This window comes from Syzygium oleosum, unplaced genomic scaffold (assembly GCF_021117445.2).
Source record: "Syzygium oleosum isolate NSW1041296 unplaced genomic scaffold, Sole_v2.1 Sole_v2.14, whole genome shotgun sequence".
NCBI lineage: Eukaryota > Viridiplantae > Streptophyta > Magnoliopsida > Myrtales > Myrtaceae > Syzygium > Syzygium oleosum.
In genome coordinates, this window is record NW_026607498.1 from 5837374 (window position 1) to 5845278 (window position 7905).

At 45.1% G+C, this 7905-nt stretch overlaps 1 pseudogene; it reads left to right on the forward strand.

Moving 5' to 3' along the window:
• Nucleotides 1–3634: 3634 nt before the first annotated feature.
• Nucleotides 3635–5893, forward strand: LOC115691865 (subtilisin-like protease 1; annotated as a pseudogene).
• Nucleotides 5894–7905: the final 2012 nt, after the last annotated feature.

A 7905-nucleotide genomic window follows, 5' to 3' on the forward strand; every position in this document is an offset into this window, starting at 1 on the left:
GATTTATGAAAATGTATCTACAAGTATTGGTTTCTGGCATATGCTTTCTGCCATTTCTTCTATTCTAAGTAGAATTTGAACTAACGATGGCCAAGAATGCGTGAATCATTTTACCTCACACTTGAACTATTCTAAGGAGATTTATATGTAGAAGTTTATCGATTTTTTTTTATCCAATCTTCTTCGTCTATCTTAGACCCATGAGGAAAATCTATAGCCCTCTTCATGAACTATCTTTTGGAAACCCAGATTATCTGCAAGTCCACTTCCACACAAAGCAAATTCCGTCCACCACAATACCAAAGGCCATAGACCATTGAGATCCTCGAGGCAATCATCTTCACTTCGCCAACGAAGTAAAGATGATTGTTACCTAATTTGAACGCACGTGATCTGAATCGTAATTGGACTGGATCACGGCTTGCAAATGAGGCTCGATGGATGGCCGGCGATGGATCACGATGGCTGATTACACAACGGCCGGTGGGGGGCATCTTGGACGAGGGGGCTGCTCACGGTAATGGATCGAGGTGGGGCTCCGCATGGAGACAACTCGGGTGATGCCCACAAGGACTCCTTGGTTCAGGCTGGTTCATCTCAGAGCTTGACCGACATACAAAGCAGAAACAACTATAGATACGAAGCGGCGTCAAGGAAAGTCGAGAGAAGTTGAGGACGGAAGTAAGCAGTGGCCGTTGGTCATCACAAAACAAGTAGTTCATGGTGAGAACTTGTGCTCACGACTGGACTAATCCCTTCTTCACCGAGTCATCTTTTTCTCCTGTTTTTGTTCTGTCGCTTCCTTGGCTTCCTGTTGGAATGTTCTCTGTTCTCCAAGTTGAATCTCGCTTTGTTGATCGTGCTTCACAAAATCCCAAGGATCCGGCTGCACACTGAATTTCTACTCATCCCAATCACGCCCACTTTGGCTCCTCTCGTGCAATGGGTGAAATACTCCGCGTATGAGTGTTGGACACCGACGACTGGAAATTTTGATTATGGTGGCGAGAGACGATGGTGGTTCTGATCAGGAACAGCAGCGCCGCCGTAGTGCGAGGAGATCGTCGGTGAGACAGCGACGACGATGGGCGGCAACAGGTGGCCCGAGGTTAACGAGGATCTCAGCCAAGGACTCGGCCGAGAGACTCTTTGTTGGTGCAGGTGCCAGGGACTTCACAGCCAGAGGAGCAAGGGCAGTAGCTTCGTCGTCCCGGATACTCACCAAAGGCTGTGACACACCAAAGTGGCCGGAGCTGCTGGGGTGTTGCAATGGGAGTTGTGGCAAGCAATCGTCGAAATGGCGAGCAACACGTCCAGTAACCCGCAAAATAAGACTCGAGAGAAAGCCGCGAGGCAGCTGCCGGTGATGGCTGAGGACTCCGGGCAGCAGACTGGAGCTCGTCGGCGCCGTCCAGGCGGAGTTTGGCGCGGCTACGGAGGCCGGGTTTGGTGATGCAGGCGGGCCTCAGGCGGCGGCTGCCGGAAGAATATCGGCGACAGCCCAAGGTTGTAAAAATCCTGTCTCTTTCCTCTCTACCACGACCTCTTCCTTCCAATTCTAAGACAAAGCGTACGCTGTCCAAGAATACGGCCGAATATTTCCTAGGGGTGTGCAAACGGAACCCCCCGAACCTAGAACCGCCCGGATCGGACCGGACCGATACTATTTGGGCGGTTCTAAGGGGTGCCGGTCCGGTTCCCGGTTCCTAAAAGTGGAACCGGTGTTCGGGCGGTCTGGTTCCCGGTTCCAAGGGGGAACCGGACCAGACCGACATATTTTTTCTTCAAAAAAATTAATAAAATGTAAACTAAATCCTAAATGAACTTTATTGACATAAATTCTTTGATAAAAATTAGTAAAATGTGAACTAAACTCTAAGTGAACTTCATTGATATAAATTCATTGATAAAAATTAGTAAAATGTGAAATAAACCCTAAGTATTTGACCCAAAAAAAAATCAAATCCTAAGTGACCGGTTCTATTGGACCGGACCGGACCGATGGTCCAGTCCACGGTTCCCAATTTTGGGAACCGGGAACCGATCACCCCTAATAATTCCATCTTCCGTAGCATCTTTTGACCGAAAATTTGACTAGAATAAAGTTTTTTCGCCCTCAATTTCAATCAAATCACTTAGGGCTAATTCAAAAAAAAAAATACCAACTTTAACTAAAATGACAATTCTAACCTCAATTTTTTTTGTATCAATAAAAATCACCAACTTTTACTTGAGTCCTAAATTTAGCCCGTTTGGGCCAGATTTTAAATTTAAGTTGACGATTTTTATAAAATAAAAAAAAGTTTGGGCCAGAATTGTTTCTAAGTAAAGTTAGAATTTTTTTTGGAATTAGGCCAAATCACTTAGTTTAGCACCCCATGTGCTAGGCACATGCGATTCTTGGCCATGTGGGCTATTCAATGGGCTTGATTGAATTTCATGCTTCCGCGGATTCAATCTAACTTGTTACTTGAGTCCAAAACAATTCTCTTGAGTCCTTCCTCCGCCGATCCAATACAAATGTAATTATATGAGCCTATTTCTATTAGTGCAAATGCTCTATATACATATTAATTAATATTTTTGTTTAGGGGTTGGGATCAATCCCAAATTTTTTAAGCAATAAATAACTAAATGGGTCTCCAAATTTTAGGTATTAACACACGTAGATCGTTTAGATTATATTTTAGCTTACATGCCTCATTTCTATGCCCTGAAAATAGAAAATAAAAAATGTATAATCTCTTTCATATCAATAGTCTTAAATTGCATCTTCATAGAAAATCACATGAAAATAACTTTAAGATTGCATTTGCATTAAAGGTAAAGTTGTTTACTTTCGTCTTGTGCACAATTTGAGAGTCGCTAAAATGCAAAATTACATCGCATTAACCATAGGAATTTTTGGTTATATTTTATTTTCTTGTTTCAAAGCTCATTTGAAGAAAGTAATTTATTGAGGACGTGTCTTTGTATAGATATAACAATTGGGATTTGCCTCAGTGGTCACCCTTCCTATTTGGGAATGGGGGTGGAGAATTCGATTCCTCTATCTTCTCAAGAGGGATTAAGGGTAAGGACATATAGTTTCATATGTGACTTTTGACTCTAGCGCTCTGCAAAGAGCAACAAATCTAATTCAAATCTTACAATATGCAAGTTAGGAAATAAATCTCACGAGGGACCCTTCCTTTAGTAGCCTATTTGAGTCAAGTAATTTAATTAGAGCGCGTCTCTGTATATAGCATGTTAAATCTGAATATATAAATTCTTCCTTTAATGGATTGGTCTATTTTAGAAAATTTGCAAGGATAGTGCTGTGTCCTTGAGGGTTATAACAGGATAAGGTCTTATTCAGTTCTTTACATGGAAAAAAATATGCAGGTTAGAAAATAAAACTGTCCAATGAACCTGACCTTCTTTTCTTTTCTTTTTTTCGTCGTAAATGAACCTGACCTTCAAAAGTGGAAAAATTTACCAACGTTGGCTTCCGGAGGGTCATGAGACCACCGCCATTTCTTCATTTCGCTTCTCCTACACACACACACATATATATATGCGCTCCCAGTTCAACTATCTGACACACAACACAGAAGCAGAAGGCATTTCTCTGTCTCTTCTGCAAATTTGAGATATGGAAGACGAGAAATGGAGATTGTCTCCGACCACCTTGACGATTTTCATTCTTGGTCTTCTTTGCATTCTAAGCATTGCCCCTGCTAGTACTGCCACTGCAGCAGCTGATGCAGGTAGCTCCTTGTCAACTTATATCGTCCACGTCCGAAAGCCGACGGACAAACATTACGCCACTTCGGAGGATCTGGATGCTTTGTATCGGTCGTTTTTACCCGCCACAGCGACCAGCTCTAACCAAGAGGAAAGAATGGTTCACTCGTACCGACACGTGATATCCGGATTCGCGGCCAAACTGACCGCCGAGGAAGCTGAAGCCATTCGAGAGAAGGACGGTGTTTTGCACGTGCAAAAGGAGGAGGTGCTCCCTCTACACACGACTCACACTCCCGACTTCTTGGGATTGCGCCAAGGAGTCGGGCTGTGGAAGGACTCGAACTTCGGTAAGGGCGTGATCATCGGAGTATTGGACACGGGGATTTTCCCCAATCACTCTTCCTTCAGCGACGAGGGGATGCCTCCGCCCCCGGCAAAATGGAAGGGCAGGTGCGACTTCAACGGCACATCCTGCAACAACAAGCTCATCGGGTCATTCGTTTTGAAGGGGCACTCTCCGATTGATGTTGTAGGCCACGGCACACACACTGCCAGCACAGCTGCCGGTGCTTTTGTGAGGGATGCCAGCGCATTCGGTAATGCAAAAGGCACGGCCGTAGGCATGGCGCCTCTTGCGCATTTGGCAATCTACAAGGTTTGCTTCTTTCTCGGGTGCCTTGAGGGCGCCATATTAGCTGGGTTCGACGCGGCCATCGAGGATGGTGTTGATGTGCTTTCCCTATCTTTAGGAATGGATTCCCAGCCGTTCTTCACAGACCCGATTGCGAAGGGTGCATTTGCCGCCACCCAAAAGGGCATCTTCGTCAGCTGCTCCGCAGGGAATAATGGGCCAGATACCAGGACATTGTCGAACGAAGCACCATGGATTCTCACCGTGGGAGCGAGCACCACCGACCGCAGCATAAAGGCCACGGCGCGGCTGGGGAATGGGCAGGAGTTCGATGGGGAGACCTTGTACCAACCGCACGACTTCCATGCGGCACAACTTCGCCTTGTTTATCCAGGCGCAAACGGAGATGAATCCTTGGCCTTCTGCTATCCCAGATCACTAAAAAACAGTCCCATTGAGGGCAAAATGGTTGTGTGCGACGTTGGCGGTGATAGTGGGCGAGTCGCGAAAGGTCGAGCTGTCAAGAACGCAGGTGGTGCGGCCATGATCCTCGTGAACAGTCCCATTGAGGGATACACCACATCAGCCAATGAGCATGTCCTACCCGCCGTCAATGTGAGATATGTCGCGGGGAGAGAGATCAAGAGATACCTAAGCACAGCATCAGCGCCGACGGCCACAATCCTATTCAAAGGCACTCACATCGGAAGATCGGTCGCCCCGGCTGTAGCATACTTCTCTTCCCGCGGCCCCAACATCCAAAGCCCAGGGATCCTCAAACCGGACATCATCGGCCCTGGTGTGAACATTCTCGCCGGTTGGGCATTTAGTTTAGACAATTCTACGAACAGCAAGCACTCATTCAATATGATCTCCGGGACCTCCATGTCCTGCCCCCACCTCAGTGGTGTGGCGGCCCTGCTCAAGAGCGCGCACCCTGACTGGTCGCCAGCGGCCATCAAGTCCGCCATCATGACCACTGCCACCACCTCCAGCATGGTGGGCCGACCTATCGTGGACCAGACGCTCCATCCAGGGGACATATTCACCACCGGCGCAGGACATGTCAACCCATAAAAGGCCGTCGACCCGGGTCTCATTTACAACATCGGACCGCAAGATTATGTTCCTTACCTTTGTGGTCTCAACTACACCGACTCCCAAGTCGAGCTCATAGTTAAAAAATGAGTCAAATGCTCGAGCATAAGGAGCATACCCGATTACCAGCTCAACTATCCATCGATCAGCGTGAGGTTCAATGATTTGACGACGAAGGTGAGCGTGACGAGGACGGTGAGGAACGTCGGACTTGCTAAGTCGTCTTACAGGATGGTCATCGACCCCATCACGGGTCTAGACTCGATCGTCGTGTACCCGAGTGATCTGGTGTTCACGGAGGCGAACCAAACAGCGAGTTTCAGGGTTGACTTCACAAGGAATGCGACCACGACCGCGCCCTTTTCTCAGGGGGCGATCACCTGGGTATCTGCTCGGCATTCAGTTCGAACCCCTGTCGCTGTTTTGTTTGAGTGATGGCAGGGAGTGCGTGGTTGGTGATCATAACATTGGCTTTTCTCGCATTGTTTGCGTCCTGAATAATTTCTAGCTTAGTCAATCTTCAAAAAAAAAGGAAAATAAATATTCATCTAAGTTTTTATAGTACCGCATTATGTAAAACCACGTCTAGATTCAATTCATAATAGACTGAACAGGCCTAACCGTTGAACCTAGAGGGCATTGACACATTTCGCATTTGAATTTGCCTTTGAGAACACCCTCATTTTTCACTAGTGTTGACCTAGTTTTTCTCTCCATCAGGAAAATTCAATCAAACTTTACTTTATGGACATTGCCGCGGAGGAGGGCAAAATTTTGGGTTGTTATCGTCGTCATATAAAAACTTTTGCATGATTCTTCTAACGTAGAGTCAATCAATTTCCAACATGACAACCTAGTTGAAGAATACTCGGTACAAGATTTGTAGTGTATGTATCATAAACAAATCAACTCGTCCGTGCATGAATAATAAATGTGTCACGTGCACTTTATTTTTTAAACACATGTACAACACGTTTAGACATGTTTAAGTAAACAAGTTGACGTCAACAATTTGATGACTAACTCCTTGGGTAACTGGTAAAACAATTGGGATGCACGTTAAGAAGCGTGAAGTCTCAAATGCAATTTTTACTATGCGATCAATTGGAGATAGACAGCAAAAAGAAAATGTAACATCTTGTGAATCTCTATTCTCAACAGAGGTTGCGTACGTTTCTTCGATTTGGGATAGCAAAGACTATGGACTGGACTTCTTGTTGAACTGTCTGTGCTAAAGTTTGAAACTGGAGGTGATGTTGAGTTAGCTTCACATTATAAAAGATGTATGGATCGGTGTATTTTCATTCGAGGAGAAAGAATCCAAATTTGTGCTAACTATTTCCTGAAAATTTTGGTTTGATTAATGAATATCGTGAAATAAGCTAAGGTGCGCAAAAGAGTTCTTTTCTCCCTCTTAAACTTGACATTAGAAAATAAACTCGTAAAAGAAAGGAGGGGAAATTCTCAAAATGTTTCACGTCCGTTCTACAAGGCTTTGGATCGGTCTCACAAATTCTCTTTAACTTAACATTTTCAATTGGGAATGTTGGAGATACCTCTAAGCTGTTGTACTTCATTCGCTCTATAATACTGACATTTTACACACAAAAAAAAAAACATTTCAATTGGGATAATGCTAATTCCACCCCCATATATTGGCTCCATCTACACCCTCACGAAGTAGAACGACGAAAGTACCCATGCATCCATACGTTCATCTTCTTCTTTTAGTTCTCCAGCTTATCCCATGTTCATCAATTTTCTCTTGATTTATAAAGATGTATCTGCAAGTATTGGTTTCTAGCATATGCTTTCTGCCATTTCTTCTATTCTAAGTAGAATTTGAACTAACGATGGCCAAGAATGCATGAATCATTTTACCTCACACTTGAAATATTCTAAGGAGATTTATATGTAGAAGTTTATCGATTTTTTTAATCCAATCTTCTTCGTCTATCTTAGACCCATGAGGAAAATTTATAGCCCTCTTTCATGAACTATCTTTTGGAAACCCAGATTATCTGCAAGTCCGCTTCCACACAAAGCAAATTCCGTCCACCACAATACCAAAGGCCTTAGACCCCTCACCTCCATTGAGATCCTCGTGGCAATCATCTTCACTTCGCCAACGAAGTGAAGATGATTGTTACGTAATTTGAACGCACATGATCTGAATCGTACCTGGACCAGATCATGGCTTGCAAATGAGGCTCAGCAGATGGCCGGCGATGGATCACGATGGCTGATTACACAACGGCCAGTGGGGGGCATCTCGGACGAGGGGGCTGCTCAGGGTAATGGCTCGAGGTGGGGCTCGGCATGGAGACGATTCGGGTGATGCTCGTAAGGGCTCCTTGGTTCAGGCTGGCTCATCTCAGAGCTTGACCAACATACAAAACAGAAACAACTATAGCTATGAAGCGGCGTCGAGGAAAGTCCAGCGAAGT